The sequence below is a fragment of the Bombus terrestris genome, chromosome 11 (genome assembly GCF_910591885.1).
Source record: "Bombus terrestris chromosome 11, iyBomTerr1.2, whole genome shotgun sequence".
NCBI classification, from domain to species: Eukaryota; Metazoa; Arthropoda; class Insecta; order Hymenoptera; family Apidae; genus Bombus; species Bombus terrestris.
The window spans coordinates 9006653-9029751 of NC_063279.1; the positions used below are offsets into that span (position 1 = coordinate 9006653).

The following is a 23099-nucleotide window of genomic DNA, read 5'->3' on the forward strand; positions in this document are numbered from 1 at the left end:
GTCTACACGCGTGTGCTTCCCTCGCGAGTAGGTACATACATATCTGAATGAACCAGAGGAAACGAAAGGAACAGAGAGAAAAGAAGAAAATTGAAGGACAAAAGCGGAATTGTGGAACTGCTAGCTCGAATATCTCTGTTATTTCGTGTAATAAGCGAAAATGTTACTTATAATCGTTGCATGATCGCAAGAAAAACGTAACATGGCAATAATAGTTTCTCTGAGTCTAAAGGTTAATTTTTTTTTCATTCTTTTAGCCGTTAACTAAGTTTAACTTATGCGTATAATTGGATTAATATGACTCGAGAAACTGTACGAGTTACGAATTACAAGTTACATTTCTTTATTGATTAGTAACGATAAAAGGTTTAGTAACAAAACAAATGAAATTCTACGAGGAAATTTTATTTCGACGACTTAAAGTATTTTATGCAAATTATAATTAATTAATTTCTCCATTTAGCATAATCCAGCTGGCATCCAATCATCCATAGTCCAACGATACGAGTAGAAAATTACCAATCTTTATCCTTCCAAGTATAATATACAAATCAAAATGAAATACGTATTACCTTCGTCCTGTAAAATACAGAATGTGCGAGTTAAACTCGAGTACCTTAAAATCAAGTACCCTAAGACAAATACGCGTATCACTTGCGAGCCAACGATGCTATTTAACGATAGATTTGAACATCGAATTTATTACGATAAATTATCAGAAAAACTATGGCTCTGAGTAATCGTATAAAATAAATAAGGAGGACAAAAGGTGTTCGAGCGATCTCGATCGTTCTAAACGATTCTACATTGACGCTACCTGTCGAAGATACTAATCTCTTCTCGATATCTGTGTCTGATTATCTACGGCCACTGATACGTCTGTTCCTAAATCCGCACGGCCAGCCGTTCCAGCAGGATTCTTTGTACTCGCGAAGGCCACCGAGGCCATGGAATTTTATTTTTTACCGTGGCCAGCCGGAATATTATGTCAGCATTATGTATAGACGCGATACCGCGGACGATGCTTCGATCTTTTCGGGCAGAAGTCAAACTGAAGGCCAGCCACGCACGAGAAACGCCTCGTAGCGAACCCGAACGAACCGTTCGACGTCCTTGCGACAGTTTTAGTCTACGTTTTAGCGAGTTTTATACTCGCGTCGGCGAGCAAGTCTCACCTACAACATATGAAATTTGATTTACATTAACTGTTCGGAGATAGAACGGGTACTGCACTCGTTTGGTCTGAATGAAGACACTTGGTGTTTATACTAGCGGTTTGTGTCTGATACGCCAAGATATAAAAATCATGTTTATTCGTATTACGGAATGGCTCTCGTTTGACGTCTTCTCGTGAATTTTTTTAAAGATTCTGTATCGTTATGGAAAGAAGATGATGATAAAAATTCAATTTAGTCGCTGTATCATCGGTGTATAATATGTAATATAGCAAACTGCGGATTTTTATTCATTTATTAAAAATTTCAATGTGCAAAAATGCGCACAATATAATAAAAATATCCCAAATATCCAAAATATAGTATCTCTTATAATATTCATTAAATAAGACAATTGTCTATCTAGGTTCCATTTATTTCTTAACTACTATTTGGAAAAATATGAATATCTATAAATATCTGTGATCCAATTATTACAAATAATCTGTAAATCGATTTTAAAAGAATCGCCAGTGAGATGTAGTCTATTTTGAAAATTCAACGTGCCTAAACGTCACAACAGCAAATTTGTCCAAGTGGTAGATACAACTTACGTCACTATATTCAATAAAATCGCGCACTATGAAAATGATCGTACACCTATTTGCACGAGACTAAGGCAGAAGGTTTTGATACATCAGAATCGATTGTTTAATGTCTATGCAGAATCCATGTTTGGTTTCTCTACGAGAAATTCAGGGCTATATCATTTTTCTAACTGGGGCAAGTAGTGCTTTTAGGAAATCGTGTTTGTATATATTGTTGTTGATTTATTTGGCCGTGTAATTCGGAGATGAATCTTTATGAGAGTGGGAATTGGAACGTGAAGCTCGTTAATGGGAGAATATCGGCCAGTATTGGATAGCCAGCCTTCTGGCATCAGGTTGATAAGTTTTATACGCATTTGCTACATCACGAGTCGTTTGAAGCATCTGCCAAATAAGTTAAAAAGCAATTACTAAAAATACAAATAAAAATTGTTTTTCTTAACTCCAATAAATTAATAGGAACTAACAAATTAATGGAAACATCGTGATCTAATTCCTTTACATCGGTCCATTTTCTCCTTAAAAGCACACGAATAAATAAAAATACGTAATTGATAATGTTCTCGAAAGAAATATTACCGCTTATAGATATTGTATTTGATTCACCTCACTATTTTAATAGAAATTGTATCACGAAGTATTATCAAGACATAAACTGTTGAAGGTTAAAAAGCAGAAGCTCGACCACCTAGAGAGACCGAAGAATCCACGAGCGAGAGCTATAGAAACTTAACGATCGGTGTCAATAAGAAACGAAACGTCTGTACGATAACCATGCGAAAATCAGCAATCAAAGCGTTCACGAGTTGAAATAGCGGCGAAGCTCAAGGCCAGGAAGTCCGCAGATAAAGTTTCCGCGAAGCGGTCGAACAATCAAATCGATCGTGACGTTACTCGAGGTTAAGATCTGTCGACGCTCTGGATCCGTACTTGAACTCGTCCCCGCTGAATCATGCTGATATCGCGCTCGATAACAAAATCACACGCGCGCGTACAACACACGTTGCTACCATATACATTATCGTTCAAAAGTATTTGAGTATCTGCTTATTTCTAACAAGACGTGTAGTAGCTGTGTCGCGATTCTCGAATTTTTATGTTTCAATCTAATTTTAGCAATCAGCAAGGATCTGTAGCGGTTTAGAGGAAGAGACGTTTAACACGATATTAAAAGGAGAAATCACGCGTACGAATAATAATCTTTGTATATTTCGTCCAAGCTTGAGATATTTTTTAACGTGAGAAAGAGGTATAGTTGGATCGAAAATGAGTGGGAAAAATCGGCCGGATTAATTAGAAGATTATCAATAGGATTTTGTTCCCTAGGATCGTCATTGGTACGTAACGGAATATTTCGACAGGATTAAGCTGATTTTGAGAAGCATCGCGCATTAACGAAATTAATGTTTGTAATTGATAAAACTGGTCGAGTTATTTCGTCGTTTGCAGATAAACTCTTCGCGTCTGGATTCCGCAATTTCTCAATTAAATTTCAGTCGCGTTAATACACGAATTACGATGGTGATTTCGTAAGAAGGTAAAAAATGCAAATTCATCGTTAATTTGTAACACTTTAATGAAATTCGAATACCGTTGCTAGAAATTGAGTAAACTGTACAGTGCTTACGAACGATAGTGTACGTGTACATAAAGACACTCGGCCAGATAACCTTCCACGCTGGCCGCCAAAGAATCCGTTTAGAGGCGTGCGGTCGCGGTAATCCGCGGCCAGAAAACGCGAGACCAATCGATCATTCCAGAGGGGACAAGGGCAGAACCGTTTTATGTAATCACCGGACACGTCAGAGATCGTACGTGAAAACGTTAAAGCGAGCGTGGCGCAGCTCGATTAGCGATGCGAGCCGGCCGTTCTGAAACCTCGGTGTTGTCGCGTTTGCTACATGTTGTTATTGGAACTGGCAACTATTTTATTTTTATCTTGCATTTATTTCACTTTCTATATTTTATTTTATTTTAAGGAGGAGTTAGGAAACTTTAGGCGTAATTTATACAGAGATATTATGCAAATTGGGATTAATTAAATAATCAAGTAATCGATGATTCAAAGAGGCTGAAATTCCTCAAAATATTATTTCATCGCGATCTAAGCATAACTTTCTCACATTTAATTGCGATTAATTTATCGTCGATGAAAGAGAAAAATATTTCAAAGGATACACTTCCTCAAAAATAAATATCAAGAGGAGCATCTCGTATATGGAATGCTATTTGTGAAATCGACTGTACACCAGTACACTCTCGCCTCGCTATGTCATAAAATCGACGAAACTCCACGTACTATCCATTTTTCATCTTCGTTCACGATTTGGCCAATAAATCGTCGAAACTGATAAGAAACACCAACTTAACGTGTCTTCTTGTTTTTCCTTTCTCAAAACCATGATTTCTGCCGTTTCGCCGTCTCGAATACATCTTTGATCCACGAGGATACGTGGAAGATGACGCAATCAGCGTCTCATAGCAAAGACTCGAGTCAGTGAAAAGTGCATTGTTATCGGCCGCTCCAGCAGCTCCTGTAAGCAAAGATTATCTCTGTATGAACGTAGACGCTGGTAACCGCGCGGCAAGGGGCCACCACGAAACTTGTCGATCCGTACAAATTTCAAGGCCGATGCGAGACGTCGCGCGGGTACACGTGCGTCGTCTCTCAAGGCCGTGACAATAGTATGATCTTCGTCGTGTTCCTTGCCCGGGTCCTTGAGCGGTATAGGTGCGAGAAACGCGACTTTTGCGCGCTGATACGGTCTGTCGACGTCTCGCAGTTGTCAGGAAGTTGCATTCAGTTTACTCGAGAAAGGAAGAAATGTAAAAGCACGGATGCATGGAAAATGGAACAATCTCCATGTGGAGATCATTTTCCAACACATTTTACGTTACACGTTGCCGAATAAAATTATTTCTATGAGACAACTTTTAAGAAACAAATAAGTAGAATTACATATATACCGTCGCGATACGTTGAAAGGGAGAGTATTCTGATTTGATTTCATTGAATTTTATATTTCAATGAACTTAATCGATAGAAATATTGTTTGAAAACTGGAATTAAGTACCGATAAAAATATGATTTATTTCGTTGTTATTGCGTGTTTTCGGAAATACTGGCGAGGAAATTATTGGAATTATTAAAAATCGGCAATTGATTCTATTAAAATGGTAAAATGATAAAGAAAATTCCATTAAAATGATCCTGTTGTACCGAGTAATGTATCAGAGGCGAACATGTTTTGTGCGCGTGATAAATTGATAACGTTAACACGAAGTCAACATTCGTACGATATTACAGGGAAGATCGACTTTAAGACAATCGTTAAATAAAAAGTACACGAACGATACAATTAACCAATAAAAATTTCGCTTGGAACGAGCTCGTTTGACCAACCGAGATACATTCAACTTTGAAACACGACTATTCGTAATACAATTAATAAAAGCGTAAGAATCATCGAGAACTTTAAACAGTACGGACGTTTGTCTCTCGATTAAAGGTGAAGTTACAAAAGGATAGAGCAGCATAGACTCGTAAGAAACTTCCATTACGCCTGATAAAACAAATCTCAAATGATGAAACATTTAAATTTAAAGCATGAAATGCAAGAAGATGACTCTGTGTTTCCTATTGTTTGGCACATAATTAAATCGTATTGTACGTATCACTGTGGCACTATACGTGAAACTGTGTTGCAGTGGGATAGTATCGATTACCTGGGCGCAGGATATTTATGGATGTTCTATTATAGCACCGAACGTTAGAATTACGTATGGAACGTTCACGTGTAGTATATAGTTCACGTGTAGTATATAGTTTACGTGTAGTATACACCATTCTACGTTGGTGAAAAAAAGAGTGTTCTCTACTAGTGTCATATTTATTTTTATCGTCCTTTTCTGCGATAACACGTGACAGATATTTGAAGCGCGTCGGTGACCGTGTAATTCAGCCGTAAGTGAAATAGGTTCGTAAAGATCAGACACGACGGCAACTGTACGTAATTCGGTAACCAAGTCGTAGTATCTTTATTATACAATGATTGTGTACACAGCCGTTGCGATTACTAATTTTGTGAAATTCACAGACAGTTGCGCTACGACCTTTCATAATATAAACAAACTGCTAAGCTAAAAAATAGAATATATAACAGTGTGTCTATCGAAAACACCAGTCATTTTCCTAAATATAATTCTCCTTTCGTCTTCTAACTTGCAATATATCTATTACCATGTAACGAAATCTCGGTCCGTTTCTCGCTAACGCTTATAAACTAATATAGGGGAGACAATTATTTAACGGGAGATACTAAACGAGTTAATTGACACCAATTAAGACTTCGCCGAAATAAGTGGGATTCTACAACAGTTCGCTCTTCTTCTACGTGTCAAATTGTCTCAAGTAAGTAACACAAATAACTTTCAAACAGCTGCTCCAATTTCCAGTAAAAAAAAAAATAACAAAGCTCGACGATATTCAGTAGCTTCGTCGATAAAATTCTTCTGTAATATGAAACACAGGTAATTCTCGAAAACTTGAAAGAAATTCAGTTTCCATCGAAAATAACGAAACTCCTTATGGTTAGAGTTTCTTCTTAAGTATCACGAAACTCAGGCGATTTGTCGAAAAAAGTTCTTTCGTAATATACAACGCGCGATGCTCAAAAACTTCCTAATAAGAATTACGTAATTCAAAAGATTCATCGATAAAATTCTTTGCGAATATAAAACGGATATGACCGTCAGGAAATTTCATCCACAAAAACAACAAAGTTCATCGTTCTTAGAAGCCGTAGCAACATGTTTTCCTTTTGTACATACAACACGAATAACTCTAGCAAATTGATACAATTTCGTCTAAGAACACTAAAGATCGACTACGAATAACCAAGTTCGAACGATTTGTCAACAAAACTTCTTTCTTCGCGTAAAACACGAATAATCCTGGGAAAATTGATCCAGTCTCTGAAAATAACAAGGCTTATCCCTGTGATTTCGATTGCTTTGGATCGACACGATGGGTAGCGTCCGCGGAGAGGTCAGCGATGGTAAACGGTGTCGATTATAGGCGAGCCTGTTGTGGTGGTGGCAGTGTAGCATGACTGGTAGCCGATATATCTGTATACGTGTCCGTCCCAGCCGCCCGTGACCACGTGGCCTTGTCCTTGTACGACGTCGACGTCGAGCGTTCCGTGCCACCGACACCCGTCGTCGGTCGCCGTGGAACCTTCCTACGACGAGCCGCGGCGGAGAGAAGAGAGATGTCCCAGCTCAGCTCGCGTGTGCGCCCGAGCTTCTCGCTCTCTACATATAAATGCACACGGCCAATACATGTAGAGACAGGAATGTGTGCTCGTGAACGCGTTTACGTGGAGCAAAGGCGCCGTTTAACGCGGAATTACGAGGTAATTCGTCTCTTGCCAACCGGCAACTGCGTCACCCGTAACTGTAAATCTTCTACCTATCGATTCGATGCAACCTTGGACAGCGGCTAATTGAGAGGTTTAGAGGAAACGTGGTGCGAGTGATCGAATCTTTAACTCGAGCATGACGTGAGTAAAGGTGCGTTTTTATGGAAGAATCTGTATGTTTCTGGACGGTAAGCAATTAGGCGTAGAAACTTGTTACGTGTAGATTAGGTGTAATTTTGAACAGTAGATATTCGAGAAGCTTAATGGAAACGTAAAACGAGCGATAAAACACCTTCATTCGAGAAGATCGCGGGTAAAGTTGCGTTTTAATAGGGAAACCCGGGAACACGTTTTTGGAGAGTAAAGTAATCCGATGCTTTGCGCTGTATCAGTTACAACATTAGATATTTTCTGACTATTTTGGAATTTTACAAAGCACGACTTACACGTACAACGTCATCCGTAAAGCGAAGCATGGAAACTCGCACGAAACACAGATCCCCGTAAATTGAGCAGGAAATCTCTATATCAAATAACGCGTCACGTTTTTCTTAACGGCAGCTTGCAGTTGGAATCACCTTTTGCTCGCATTAATCACACAGTGCAAAGGAACTGTTAACTTTAACCTCGGTAGAAGATTAAATTGTAACTGACGTTTTCCTTAAAAGAAAGAGCACCAGTCTTATAGCTGCTAAAATACAAGCTTCAAAATTACCAAGGATTTTATACTTACACGTGTGTTTTATCAGAAGATACCCAGAACAGGTAAAACACGCGTTCTGCAATACATACAAATTTACAATTGCGATTCAACCGCATATGTGAAGCTTGTGTGCAACTGTAATTAGTAGCCTGGTAACTTCGCGAGTTTCGTATAGCGATTTAATCAACCACAAGAAATATATTGCTGAAAATAATTGACACGCGTAATCGTGTTTATCATTATCGATCGCGTTCTCGATTGGCTAGCCCTCGCCTTTCGATTGCATTTCAAAATCTAACATTATTCTTATTTTTATACGATGAACATGTTAAAACGAGATTATGAAATTTTTAATTCAAAGCTGACACGGAATAAATGGTTCAGGGTTACTCTTCTCTGATAGATTCTCTCTTAAACAATAAACGAAGGAGAATAACGTGACTTAATACAAGTTATATTCTCTGTTTTTCACGAAGAGACAATTTTTTAATCGCGGACGCTAACGTCAATCGATTCTGTATTATGGAAATTTTTATTCCAATCTTATTTGATTTTTCGAATTGGATGATTCGATAGATTCAATATAAATTTCCGTGGATTTATTAATTACTTCTGAAAGATTTATATCTTCCTATCTCTACCATCGGAGGACTCGTATATGAATTATAATAATTATATGAAATTGAATATACGTAATACTTTATTGGCACTTTACTTCCTTAGAATACAATTAATCCGAAACATATGCATCTAGAAATAACTCGATGATTCTAAAGCAAATTTTATCTGAAACAGTCGACGCGTTATGAATTTATTCTTTTACGAGCTTTGCTTCCACGTGTACGTACGTACATATGAGAGGAACATGTATATATTCTGATAGAAAAAAAAATGTTGTAAAAACTATATAAGAATAAAAATAAAAAAACAGAGTCGATCCTGAGAGTTTTATATTTCACGTAAATTAAAATCATATATCTCCCGTAACATCCCTTATATCAGATTTCCCTCGGTATAGGTTAACTTTCGTTTGAAATACTCTTTTCATTGGCCATCAATCTTGAAGATATCGTGGAAAGATTGAAATAAAAGCCCCTGTATACCGTTTCTATTCATGAATCTGGAATGTAAACGTCGGTATTGCGTTGGCATTTTGTGCAAAATTATCCGGAAGAACTGATACCGCGTGTCGCGAATAGGAGAAGATTGCTATCGCGTCATCGCATCTCGCATAACATTATGCAATTTGATTAAAGACTCTTCGAAAACGAGGACGGGACGATTCTCGACGAGAAGTAGAGTAGTAGAGATCTTCTGCTGATCCGTGGATTTTCGCTGACGGTTTACGATGATCCAGCAGTCGTGTGTTGCGACGCTGATCAGGCAAAATACTACGAGGCAGATTAGTTTCATAACTGTAATTTCTGGTCGAAGAGAGGGGAAATAGGAATTATCAGAATTACTGGTTATTACTACTGTTTATTCCTTGCTGTTTTTCATAATTATTCTACGATACTTGTTACTTTTTATATTTATTAAAATACTCGCTACTTGTTTATTGTTACTTACTAATATATTATAATGTAGCTTTTTATACTTTGACTCTTTTATTCTTCGTGTCATTACATTGAAAGATCAACAACGAAATTGTAAAATTGTATATAATTGTATAAGTATTTAATTTTTTTAATGAAACAAAAACTAACTAAAATATGCAATTTCCTTTGATTCCAAGATTATGTAATACCAAACAGTTTTGTATTATTTAAATACAGGTATGATTAAATAAAATTTTCTAATCTCCTAGAGAATTACTTCTTTCGCGGTTATGTCACTATTCTTCCGGGACAACAGTTTGTGAATAATATAATCACGTTACATAAAACTAAGCTAAAACGGGAATAGAATATTTTCGATTCGTTGTTTCCACTTCGTCGCAGGATCACTGAAAATACTACGCTACTCGCAAGCCAAATCTGAAGAAATCAACGCCAAATTATTCTTGACCTACGCCACGGCACACCTATACAATAAATCCAAATATAGAATAGGAGCAAGATACAGTGATCGATCCAATGAACAACAATCGATCGTGACTCGATCCATGAAACTCCTAAGAAGAGTTTAACCTTTATCCTGTGTGTCAATTTCATGGTTCGATCAATTTCATGTACGATAGCTTCATCATTTGTAACGCGATACGAACAATTTAACACCGAATGTACAGAAATGTCATTCCTTCTGTTTCTGATTGAATAATTCGTAACTATCTGTCGTTCTATCGCATTAACTTTCATCAGGAAAGTAAATTATTGTTTTATCGAGTTACAGAACACGCGTAAGGATAATAGACACATCACGGAACCCCATTACATAAACCGGAGGCACAAGAATAATTTTTATAATTTGAAAAAGATCATTTGTCACGGTATCGTCGAATACTGCAGTTCTTCTTTCTTTTCATGGAATTGCAAGATCCGCACGGAGGAAACTAAACCGTAACAGATATTGACCAAATTTCTGAAATTCCTCTTCGCAATTACGATGCAAACCCAATGGCAAACTGTAAATTGTCCGAACGAAACGAGGAATCGAAGATTTGCGTTAGCGCGACGGAAATCTACCATCTAATTAAATCTAACAGCTAATTAAGAAACGTACCTACAACTATTCCCACGATAAAAGGAGCTCCCTTAATCTTCTAAACCTGACCCAACCATCCAGCAAAAAAGCTACCGACGCAATTGTCCCGATCGGAAATAATAAATTCCCCATGTCTTGGCGTCTGTCTTGGTATCGTTGAGTCACCGCACTTGCACAAAGCTTCGAAACCGACGCTACGTTTCATCTTCTCTCGATATAAGAAACTATCTCTAAAGAAAGAACCTAAGAAGCAGACGGAAACAACAAGAAGCCTTGAGAGGGGGCAAAGAAAACGGAACTGGTCTCCGCCACCGTGTTGGACACGTGACACGGATTTCGAGATCGGAGGATGGCCGGTCGACGTGGCATATACGACGAAAGCACGCGATGCATCTAAACCGGGAACACGTGAGAACCAGTTCGGATCCAGTTCCCCCGGCTGCAGTTGCACCGGCTGGCGGTGGCGGTCGCATCGATCGCCCGGTCGCCAAGGCTGCGTCTTATTCGGGCAAGGCCAAGGTCGTTGGCTGGCATTGCCGTCGAGCGAAGGTGAGATCGCAATTTCCCGCACGGGGGTTGCACGCGGAAAGTGCAGCCGGGGTCACGGGCGATCCGCGAGATCGAACCAGCCGTTCTTGGCATTCGTCGGGATCGATGCGAAAACAGGGAGCAAAGGATACAGAAGTCGCGGCAAGGAGAAGGGGACAGGCATTGGTCCGACGTGCCAACAAATTTTGTGTAGGTGCGTTTCAAGCAGGTTAAAGTTAAAAGTAGTGGTACGAGACAGATGGAAGAGGTTCCGATTGCTCTTGATGTCTTTTAAAGGGGATCGAGCGAGGTTTAGAGGAATATTTTTGGTTAGTTTTGTGCACGACTTTGGAACAGATTGGAATTGTTGGGAAGTGTTTCGTAAGAAGTACATTATATATTTTTAAAGTAGAACAACGAGTCGACGTGCCAATAGATGCGCTTTCTACACAAGTTAAATATGAGACGAGTAGCGAAATTAATGTTGACATAAGCTTCTAAGGGCGACTAAAAGGATTGTAGCAAATTTTCTCATGAAATTTATGAACATTGTAATTTGTTGATGTAGATTAGTTCGCTAGTATTAGTAGGTAGTTGGCAGATGGTTGACGTGAGCTTCCTAAAGGAGGAAATTAAAATCTACCGAAGTTATCGTAGAGTTTAGTCATTGATTGTTCATGTTTAAATTATTATAATCCGAGGGTTTATGAGTACAACACTCGTAGATTGATTTCCTTGTTGAACGTCTCTGTGTTGAATATATTTTCTGAACAAGAAATTTCCTAGTATTTCGGTAGTATCTCGTATCTATGGTATAAATAATTTATTTTAGAGGAAAAGTCTGGCAGGAAAGTGGACTGAATTCTCTCATTCTTACTCGGAAGCTCGCATACCTCATCGATGATCCACATTCTTCTCGAAAACGAACCTTCGTTTATTTTAATTCCTGTCTATGTGACTATTCATTTCGCTTTTATTTCTAAGAAACTAAATGGATCATAAATCTATTCGAAATTAAAATGATAATCCAAAGTCACACAACTAGAAATGAAGTAACTAAAAAGTGAAAAGGATAACTTTTATTTTAATTTTCTCTCCCTCCTCTCTCTCTCTCTTTCTCTCTCTTGTGAGCAATATTATATATTTGCAAAAGTGAGCGATAAAAACAAATAGAACGACGTTAAACGAGCAATAAAACTCTGATAAAGATTGTGGTATATCGTTCAGGTATCAGCAACAGCAAAGTTGCGCAATAATGACCACCTCAGCGATGATATAATAATGGTATTGCAAACAATATTAGTCAATAGGACGTTTCCTGGTTAGATAATGGCAGCAAGGTTACGTGAAAAGAAGCAACGTGTGCGCGAAGGTGTTGTTAAAGCTGTTCGAAGCTGACTTCTACCTAATCGGCCTATAATACGAGACAAGACTGGTTGCGGTCGGTTCATCTCGTGGCTAGGCGGCTTATTTAATTGACTCGAGTTTCGTGCGTTGCTCAATTTTCCACCGAGACACGTATTTTTATCCGTGATATCGCTTTCAATCTCGATGTTGCTACCTGACAAACAAACTACAAATTAAAATAAACAAACGAAAATTCCAGCGTGAGCTGGAAAGATTGCCTCCTGTATCATTTACTTTGCCACAGGGAAATTTCATTCTAATTCTCATAATTAGTAAAAAAAAAAACAAACAAATGATTCTATTATCATTCACTCGCCGAAACATCCTACAACATTTATTACCACGAAATGGCATTCCATTTTAACTGCCCGATGTTCCTACAAATTTATATTTTCTTTATATTCAATTATTAGACGTCTGGTATTATTTACGCCAACGAATCGAAATTCCATTACGATTCTCTAATTAGCAAAAAGCTGATGCCCCGTGTACCACGTATTTCGACAAAAGCAGACCACCTCGTTCTCCTTCCACCCCGTAGACTATTCTTCCGTTCAATGTTTCGAAATCTGTTTCTCCTTCGACGTTCTATAAATTCTTGTGTGTGTCGTAAAAATCGAAGGTCTTGACATTGTTCCTCTATTCAGCCATCGCATCGATATCACGACTTTAAATACGCCGATGCTCGTTTAAGCGGTACATCACCCTTTAAAGGAGGTAGAGCCAGCGTGGAATAGAAGACCTGTGGCGATATTCTACGTACGGTAGTGGCTCACGGAAGTATTTCAACGTCACAGAAAACTTTGATGCGTGCGTGTTACGTAAAACATATCGAGACTTTATTAGCGCTTTAACGAAACGCTTTGCACAATTTGGATGCGACCTGGAAATGTACACGAAAGTTACGAGGTATTTACCGCAACGATACATTTAGTAGTAAATTAGTATGTCTATAGTATAGATAGCCGTAAACATGTCATTGGTACCAAAGATAAACATACACCGTGGCTTATTATTAGCGAGTAACTGAGTGCGTTCAGACACTGTGTTGATCTTTCCAAAGTATACGCGATAATCATCGTGAAACTTACATCTTGAGATTTCTTTCAAATTTTGCCAGTCTGGCCGCGATAGACGAGCCTCGTTGCGGCGCTATTCAAATTCCACATTATGGAAGTATAATAACGCGTGTTGAAATACTTTCGGCAGCGAGCGTATATCGAGGCTCGTCTGGCACACAGTCAATAATGCACCCAGTCGATTGTATACGAATCGTGTACGGCTCAAGCATACTGAAATATTTTAGTCTTATGTTTCGTAGTTTCTGTTGGCACTCCGGTATCAAGGACAGCCTTCATTCTTGACTCGAGGCGGAAACGCGCGATCTTTCGCCGTTTCGATCGTTCCAACGTCCTAACCAAACAACATCGGAGCAGGACGGAGAAGAGAAGCGAAGTAGGAAGGGAGTTGTTTTGGTGAGTCAAACTTAATTGTTTCTTCATCTGTACGATGATTACGAAGGATTGCAGTTGGAAATGAATCGCAATTATTGTTATCGTTTGCTAATTATTGACGTAGAATCCGATTCTATTTGCATTGAAATATATTGATGCATTGTTAACCGGGCACGTGTATAAAAGCGATTGCATATGCATCAAGTTATGTAATTATTAATATATGAAATTGTTTATGTCGTTGTCAGAGCGTCGTTTACTGTATCGAGCGATGACTGTTTTCTCTTGATAAATATTTCATAGAATTTCTAAGATATTTCCGATGAACGTTGATATGATTAAGTTTTTATAAAATAACACGTCGCAAATTTTGTTAATCGCCTATACACAAGGTGGTCACTTCAAATAGTTTTAAGAAGATTTCCTATTAATATATTTAAAGATAGTATGTTTTATAAATAAAAGATACGAAAAGATCAATATCTATTTTCTTTAATTCACCTGCAACATGAAGCTACTTTTATTAGAAAAAGTCTATAGAACGTTGCTATTTATAACGTTATTTACTAAATATATTGATCGCATATACTGTTAACACATATAGTCTACAATAGAACCTAGCGAAATTCGAGGAGAGACCGAGATATGCTAATTATCCGTGTCGAAAGGAATGGACAAGTTCTTTCAAGGGAAACTTGAATCCAAGACCACTCAACTGGCGATTATTTTACAATTTTTACCAAGTTCATCCGCTATCTTTTCGTTAAAATTTCGTTACCACACATCCTAATATTATTCCTACTGTTTCTCCATCAAAACAAAATTGATTCTATCGTGTTGATTACGCGGGTTATGTAAAAAATGTTTTTCAATATCGATGTAAACTTAGAATCGCTTGTGGATAATCTAAAGAAAAAGTCGACTAATATCGGCAGATATCGATGCCAGATGATATAAGTTCGCTGATCTACATCAGAATCACATAAAAAGTTTATTAGCTCAACGTAGAAATTCTCTAGCGTTTACCTTGCTTGATATTTCTTCGTACACGCGCGTAAAAGAGCGTGTGTATCATTAAGAAGCAGATTTAATTACTTCCGGCTTGAAAATTCCGGATCGTTCGATCACGAGAAACATTAAACGGCCACCTTCCAGCAAAACGCGTTTATATTCCAAGGCCTTGAGAATCATTTCAAAAATGAAATTTTGCAGTCAAACACACAGCTCGCGTATCTCTTCGTCGTTAATAATCTTTTCACAATGTGTATCCATTTCGAAATGAAATCCATCAGAAGATATACTTCACTGTAAACAATTAGGTCATATTCGTCATTCAACATGAACGAGCAATTTTCTAATCGAATAGAATGTACGAAATAATATACAAGGAGATTGTTAATAGCGAAACATTGAATTAATTTCAATTATTTATAGTAATTTTAATATCTAAATTTTGAAACTTTGTCAGAGAATCAACGCTGCTCTACCAGATGTATATCGTGAACGCTAAGTTACTGCTAGACACGATATCAAACACACACATAATCGAGTTCGACATAGTTTAATGTCATATTACGTTCCACGAACATGACTCCTCAGATCGATATTAATTCCTTGACAGTCTTTTATCACTGAAATCATCAACCTAGATTATTAAAAACCTGTATCAAGCTGATTCTAATCTCGTGCGAATAACCTGTGTATACAATTTAAGGAAATAAGAATTTGAAATTGAGGAATAATTTCTAGCTCTTACTTGTCATGTTTGACGACATCCAACAATTGCAATATATATATATATATATTCGACATAGTTTGATTCTATATCACATCCCACGAATATATCTTTTCAAATCTCAACTATTGCTTATTATCCAAACCATCATTTTGTATCAGTGGAAGTTTTCGTTAATTTTTTAAAACAGAAAAAGAAAGAAATAAGAATTTGTAATCTAGAAAGAATATTCAGCCATTATCTGCTACGATATTAAAAACTCGAAAAACTGTGCTCGATACAACGCCGAATAAACTTCTTATATTCCAAATCTTCACAATTTTTTCCCCTGAAACCATCGATTAATATAGCAATATGTAAATAATATCAAACTAATAAAATCTCATACAAATCTTATTAGCAACCAACGCGAAATAAAAAATCGCAAGAAATAGTAAGAAAATAAATATTAGACACCAAAAAAGAACTTTCAGCTTTCCCTATTTTGCCTTTGCTGTGGATAATTTTGGACAAGCTACGTAGTTGTTAAGCTCGAATATCGAGTTTGATTAAATTTGTCATTGTCGGAATTTCGATGTGGGAGGCTCGGAGGATAAGCGAATTTTTTCGTCGAGCTACGTCGCCGAATATTCGCGGTCAATTGACGTCATGTAATTCGAGCAAACAACGATCGATGGCTAGTCGCGCGGCAGCCGGCAGAGCAACGATTTATCGATTCCATTTCACGTCATCGCACCACGTGTCACTAGATAATGCAATTTGCCGCAAATAGAATCCATCGCGGTAGTCCATTACACTATCGAGAATCACTTTGTCCGAGTGTATTAATTCGAGAGCTTTGCACGGTGCAAGCTCGTTCGCGGAATTTTCACCGATATCTTGGAATTATATGTGACGAGCTTGCGTATGATCACCGGACAAAACGAGTGATGTAGGAGGATGTCAAATAAGTTAAACGTTTGTCGTGACATTTCGAGTAAATGAAAACATTGCTTGGTGAGCATTTGTAGCTTCAAATGGAATTCTAATATTTCTGGAATATGTTAATACTTTTTAATATTTACTTCTTAACAAATATAGACACGCGCAAAGGATTACGAAATAACGAATTACAAATAATTTCGATCTTTTCGATCCTTCGTCAAATTAACGGGCTGCTTCGTTTTCCAGTGATTCGTGTAAACCGACGGAAATCAACCGAAAATCGATCAGATTCGATCGATAATTTGTTAAGGTTTGTCTGCTTTTTGATGATTCGTAAATGAAAGAAAATTCGATCTTTCGAATGGAATGGAATTAAACTTCGAACGTATAAAGCTTCTTCGATTTATCGTTCAGAAAATTAGTCGAAACGGGTGAAAATTCGGTTCTCAAGTCACGTACTTGCGTACGTGTGTATGTGTAACAGAAGCAAAGTTTTGCAAGCGCCTCCAATTGAACTTGCGCACGTCCTCGACTGTCGTTTATCTGTCCAACTATCTACATTTAATATTTTTGACGGAATTTTTTCAAGCACCGTATTTTATCCGTGCACGAGGTTTCTTTTTTACTCTCATTGGAGATAAATTAGTATTGAGAAATGGGTTATCACTTACGGTCACAACGTCAGCAAGGACTGTGCGGCCTGACGAGTCAAGGAGCAGAAACCTTGCAAAGTTCACGTTAAACGTTACCTTCTATAGTAAGTAGCATGCAGACCGCGAAATCAAGCTATCATTGCGTCGCTGGCGAATCGTATGAACGGCTTCTTCGCTGACGAGAACGCTTCCAATCGAAAGATTACCACAAATACGACACTTACGTTTCTTCTTCTGCATCTTTCATCCCTTTCAGCGTTTCGCTCTTCTTTACTGATAAAATTTATCGATAATTATTAGCCGAACTTTGACATTCGCGTTTATTCATTTGCACCTTTCAAACCTTCGACAATTTCATTCTTGTTTATTAATAAAATTTCATAACAATCAATTCAATAATAAAACGACGGAGAATTCAGGACGAACGATTTGGGAAACAATTATCATTTTATCGTTAGAAGTTTCCAACATTTCTCATACGAAACTTTCAATTCTTTCTACAATTCCTAACGTTATATTTGATAACGTGTTCTAAAGATCAATACTTGCCGATCGCTCGATTTCGAATTGAATTTTTACCGCCACCGTGAAGAATGTAGAATCGACATTTCAAAAGTTTCGTCTGCTTTTACCCGAATCTATTCAGCTTTATCTGACCACGGACACGCATGGCAAACTTCCTTCACCTTGCAACTTCTCTTTAGCCTTTTCACGACGTCAAATGAAACGGAGCCTATTCCGATAAGATGGAACTCTATAGATAGAAAACAACACGACGTCCTCTGCGACGGTTAATAAGCGAGGGTATTTAGATGCAGTCATCGAAGATGAACCGGCTTTTCGTACCCTGACCGAAAGTTCGTATCCTTGACACAGAAAACGGCAGTAGTCTAAACCGAGGAAAGCGGCCGTTCCATTTGCGATTCAAATACCAGAAGCAGCGAGGACGAGAATGCCAGAGCAGCGAGGCGAACTAGGGGGTTCAAGATCGCGACGCGACATTTCCTCTTCGACAATCGACCATCCACTGTCTCTTCCTTCGGTTTTTCGCAGCCACTTTTTCATTCTTTCTTCATTTGCTTCGTTCTCCTTTCGATATTCGCTCGTCATTGACCTAATTTCCTCGTTACGCTTCTATCTACGATTACACGCGATTTTTTTACCTACACGTTTCACACAGCGTGTGCTTGTCCTTCCGTGGAAGGATTTAGAGTTTATTTATGTTGAAGGTATGTCTAATACATCGTCCATTTGGTTTCATTAAGCGTAGCTTTTCTCAGAATAATGAAACAGAGTTGTTATAACCTTCGATATTGTACTACATCTGCATGATAATGGCCCAGTTATTTTTTATGTGCATGTATATACAATATGTGTATATATATATATATTGACATCGAATACATTATTATTATTATTATCATTGTTATTGTTATTATGTACTGTTACGTGTGGATAAACAAGACACTTTATTTATAAAAGAATGTTTCAAAAGTGTGGCAACTCAGGATATTTGTAAACTCAGTCCAGTGTTAGAAGAACGTGGAAACTGTCAAGAGAAAATTTTAAGGACCCAATGTAAGAACGAAGAATTATAAAAATTAAAAATTGTTTCCTAGAATCTATTCGTTGTGTGTTTACAGCGAACGTCTATTTCTTCTGTACGAAATAGCTTTTCGTTAATCGTCAAATTAAGATAATTCTTCGAACCTGTAAAACAAGTTTGCGAAACGACGAACATTCTGAATCCTTCCTTATTCCATCGCACCATCAAAGGATTACAAATATTGAAGTTATCGTAGTTTCGCTCGTAGAAACCTATTCAACCAGCGATCAAAGAATTACTGTCAGCTTATCACTTACCTCCTTTTCTCTATGGATGTTCGCAACTGAACTGGGCGAAATTCTCGCGTAAACGTTCGTTCAGGGAATAATTTTCTCTCTCGGCCCCTACCGCACGATCCTCGTGAACAAACACTAGCAATGATTTATCATAAAAGGAAAAAGGGGTTCGTGCGGTGGCGTAAGCGGTCGAAATCGAAATGTTAATTCGCTGCTATGGCAGAACGCGGCTCGATAAACTGAGATTTCCACAGTACCTAACCGATAACTGTAAACACGCGGCTGAAAGTCGTCGCGAGCCGCGAACACGCGCATGTATGCGGATCAACCTTGATCCTTACAGACGTACAACCTCGGCCGCACGCGCTCAGACATCGTATTTGCATTCGGTAAAAACTGTGGATGATCGTCGATCAGCGAGAAAAAGAGACAGGAAAAAGAGAGGAACGGAAAAGTCAGCAAAAACACGGAGAGAAGAAAAAAGAGGTGGGACATGTTTTCATTCGTTTTTTCTCGATCGACGATGATTGTGTTCTTTCGGAATAATCTCAATTTAACTCTCGCGCGCGCGCGTGTGTGTGTGTGTTAAAGCACAAATTCAAACTTTATAAATGAGTTGTGAATTTTTTAAAAATCAACTCTACTGTTCTATGTGACCCGAATTGTTATTCAAATGTAGACAGCGTTTAATGATTTTGTTTCAGTACACGATATGTGTGTTGAAATTGGATTATTTTCGTGTAACTAGAAAATCTGAACAAAAGATATCTTTGATGAGGCGAAAACTCGAAGGGGAAAAAGGTAACAACAGGATTAACGAAGATGTTTTAAATCGAAATATTTGAAATGGTTTTTGATCTTTTAGCGATCGTGAAGGATGATCGAGGATTGGAAATTCTTGTGGGACGTTAAAAAAGAAGGTGCTAGAGAATTTTGAAAGAATTTGGAAGGGACGTTTTCTCTAGCGATTTTTCGATTAGGAACGAAAAATTTAGAAAGTTAAGGGCCACGACATTTTTGTCGAATGTCATAGAATCAAATATATTTTTCTACGTAAATTGTAATTCGTATGCATCTTCTTCCTGACTCCTTTCCTATAGATTCTTCATATTCCTTTACGTACAATAGTAGCATTTCTTTGTTTCAAGAATTTCTTTACCGAAATAGAGGAAAATCATCTCCTTTTCATTAACATTGTCAGTTGTTCTATTTTTGTTATAAAAGTCATAACGCAGTATCAATGTTCTTGATCTTCAGCTATCATTTTTTCATTGCCCTTTATATTAATCCTCTTCAAATTTTGATTAGGTCGTCCGAAAAGTTTCTTTCGTTTTATAAGGAAATGATGGATGCACAACATTTTCCATTTTATATTATTTTATCGAATTACGTATAATCCATTCTGTTCTATCGAAATAAAGATCACAACGTTCGACAGATTACGTTTCATGTTTGTATAAAGATTCATCGTTGTAAAAGACGTGTCTGTAAAAGAAAGACACTTTTCTGACAACTTAATACATACTTAATAAAGATGAATAATTAATTTAAAAAATAGACGAATAAAATGCTATACGATTAATTTAAAACATAGACAAATGAAATGCTATACGATTAATTTAAAAAATAGACAAATAAAATGCCATACGATTTCGACAAGTGAAGAAGAATGTTTCATTAAAAATCACAAGAGAACCTACGTAACTCAATACATTGTAGACTTAATATATATCGTAGAAGGTTAAAGGAACGCTAGACGAATTCATTTATACAGACGAACGTATAATTTGATTAAGCAGCATTTATTCGCATGTATCGCATACTTGATAGACGAACTTTCAGCTAGGGCCAACGACATGGACCAGTCACGTTCCCGTGTCTAATCTATTGTTAAAAACAATTATGCGAATTAGTCCGGAGGAGTCGAGACACGATCCGGGGCAAGGTTGGCTATAACGGGAATTAGGCGAATCAACGAATTGCTCTCGTCAGCGTCAGCAGTGTCGTTAAATTCTCGTTGTGAATTTTTGTTTAGACTTACTCTCTGGGATTTTTCGACGAGAAAAAGCCGTACACGTGTCTGGACTTAATTTTATTCTCCTTGAGAATACATTCGACGATGGACATTTTGAACGTTAAACAGTTTAAGCTAGGCTACCTAACCTCATTATCGTGTTTAAACGTTTTCATTTTATCTAAACCTTTTGTGCTCTATCATTCCCACGACACGAGAAGCCTGGCTTTTCAAATGTCATTTCATATCACCAGCGTGGCTTTTTATTAACCGCTGTCTCGCCAAGTACGAATTTTGTCTCCTTTTCAACGAGCAAGAGCATAACATTGAAATTGGATATCGCATACGAAAAGCTGGAAAAATCATAGTGATGTTTGTCGGATTACTTCTACTATTCTTGTAAAACAGAGAACGCGCTGTGTTTATTACGATATATTTCCCAGTCGTGTAAACGTATCGCGGCGTAAGATAGAGTCGTAACTATACATTGATTATGAAATTAAAAGTGATATATGGAGACGCTCATGTACAACCGAATTCAAAGTCTTAGAAGCTCAAAGTCTTCACGTACACCAGCGTGGTTTTCAATGGATCTAAAAAACAACGATTACTTCGTATTTTCTTTAAATACATCTTTATGGCCTTTATCGTGCAAGATATATTACACAAAATAAGATCAGATACCTAAAATTATCATTAATCAAATATCTAAAATTAAGCGATTAATCTAATCTAAACGTAATTCATACTGTTGAGAATCACGTATGACCCAAAAATATCAATTGAAGGTTAACATGCTACCGCCATTGCGTTGCATTTTCGATAGAATCAGCATTCCTAGAAAGCATTCTTTTTTCTCCTTTCGCCGCGTAATTTCCCTCGACGTTGGAATTTCATGTTTATTATAACACTTGCCGTTCCTTAAGATCAGGAAAATTTTTATAAAATCTTTCTAAATATCCAGGACTACGGGAAGGACCCACAAAAAAGAAATAGGGAAAAAATGGACAAAGTATCATGTCGAAAAGATCGAATGAAAATTCGACACGGCTTCGCTTATGATTCAAACTATATTCGATCGTAAACGTTCGACCGATTATTTCTTTCGCTGTGTGTCCCAATGAGACCGGGAAACGACCAGGAACTATTGGATCAGCGATCGAAGAGAGTGAAGGGGACGCGAATACAAGACGGCCCTGAGAATGACGAATTCCAGAATGTTTAAACCGTCCGCCCTTGCTCTATCCGCGTCAGTATCCCGAAATTCGACGTTCTTTAAAATCATCGAATCGCTCGCCTCAACTTCTTTCTCCCATCTTGTCCTTCGAATAGACCAGACGTAAAGGCGATTTTACGGGCCAGTATTGTCCGAAGATCGTTTAACTCCTGAAGGGAGCCATAATTCAGCTCTGTTTTGATGTTCTTGCCGATTAGTCAATCAAGGACGCTGTTACATTATATTTTACTATATTTTCTTACGCGAAGATTATAGATCTTCTGCATAAAAGAAATAACGAAAAAGTAATAGTAAAGCGAGAGAGAGGATGAAAATAATTTTACAAGGAAACTATCGAATAAGAAGAATAAATTGCGTAATTTAATTATCGTGATTCGATAGAATAATTTGTATTTTAAAGAAAATTTGAATTTTTATTCTGACTTCGGATCTCGTGCCATTCGATCGTTATCTTCAAGTTTCTTGACTCGAGTTGAAAACAAGAAAACAACGGTGAAACGACGGATAGAATGGAAAGATTAGAATTACAGAGAGTATTAAATGATCGTCGACCTCGGTCGAGGAAATTCAACGAGGCTACCGTCAGCGTTAGGCGCTCGTTCAATCGCGTTATCTGACCAATTAAAATCAACCGTTTGACGTTTGTTGCCCTAATAATTCAGAGAACGAAGGCGGATCCAAGGTCTCGCGGACTGCTTACTCGAACGAACAATGCGACTCGCATTGATTTCAAGCCTCCAAGGTTAGCTGAAGTGAATACATCGTGCGTCCACCTTC

General features: G+C 37.7%; 3 long non-coding RNA genes across 8 annotated transcripts in view; 2 read left to right on the forward strand and 1 right to left on the reverse strand.

Annotated features, from left to right (window-relative positions):
- Positions 1–389: 389 nt before the first annotated feature.
- The window catches only part of LOC105666247, a 125101-nt gene continuing 102391 nt past the window's right edge, over positions 390–23099 (reverse strand). Inside the window, exons 5-7 of one of the 3 annotated variants that reach the window (XR_007225693.1) lie at positions 4062–4296; positions 818–1175; positions 390–579 (exon numbers count right to left, since the gene is read on the reverse strand). This is a non-coding gene — a long non-coding RNA (uncharacterized LOC105666247). Of the gene's footprint in view, positions 580–817; positions 1176–3320; positions 4297–23099 lie in introns of those variants that run through there. The other 2 variants (XR_007225694.1, XR_007225691.1) reach the window with 2 other exon arrangements.
- Positions 6555–23099, forward strand: part of LOC110119692 — a 52254-nt gene continuing 35709 nt past the window's right edge. Inside the window, exons 1-2 of one of the 2 annotated variants that reach the window (XR_007225697.1) lie at positions 6555–7333; positions 13785–13938. This is a non-coding gene — a long non-coding RNA (uncharacterized LOC110119692). Of the gene's footprint in view, positions 7334–13784; positions 14392–23099 lie in introns of those variants that run through there. The other variant, XR_007225698.1, reaches the window with a different exon arrangement.
- LOC125385940 lies at positions 16314–20135 on the forward strand. Of its 3 annotated transcripts, none has more exons than XR_007225701.1 (3): positions 16319–19557; positions 19776–19872; positions 19937–20135. It is a non-coding gene; the product is annotated as an uncharacterized LOC125385940 (long non-coding RNA). The 3 variants fall into 3 exon arrangements; XR_007225702.1 differs by having other exon boundaries at positions 16321–18807; positions 18873–19872; XR_007225700.1 differs by having other exon boundaries at positions 16314–19872.